We start from the raw sequence: 574 nt of genomic DNA on the forward strand, positions 1-574 counted from the left end.
AACATATTTTCAAACTAATTTGTGTTTAAATCAGACAATTAATTATATACACATATATACATATATAAATATATATACATATATGTACACACACACACATATATTTATATACACATATATTCATATATACACTGCCCGGCCAAACAAAATCAAAAAAGTCGCTGTTTGGATTTCCAAAGGCAAATACTTAAGTCAATGATTGGATAATTATTGCAGTGATATCCAATAAGTTCCTGTTTCCAACATTAATAATAAATAAGCATCAAATCAGCATATTAGAATGATTTCTGAAGGATCATGTGACACTGAAGACTGGAGTAATGATGCTGAACAATCAGCTTTGATCACAGGAATAAATTACATTTTAAAGTATATTTGAATAGAAAACCATTATTTTAAATTCGAATAATTACTGTTTTTTCAGTATTTTTGCTCAAATAAATGCTATGCTTGATGAGCATAGGAGACTTCTTTCAAAAACATTAAAAATAGTAATGTTTCCAAACTTAGTTTTGACCGGTACTGTATGTATATATAGCATTTCCAAGCTAAATACTTACAGTTGCAAGCAGGA

This window comes from Rutilus rutilus, assembly GCF_951802725.1.
Source record: "Rutilus rutilus genome assembly, chromosome: 18".
Lineage (NCBI taxonomy): Eukaryota > Metazoa > Chordata > Actinopteri > Cypriniformes > Leuciscidae > Rutilus > Rutilus rutilus.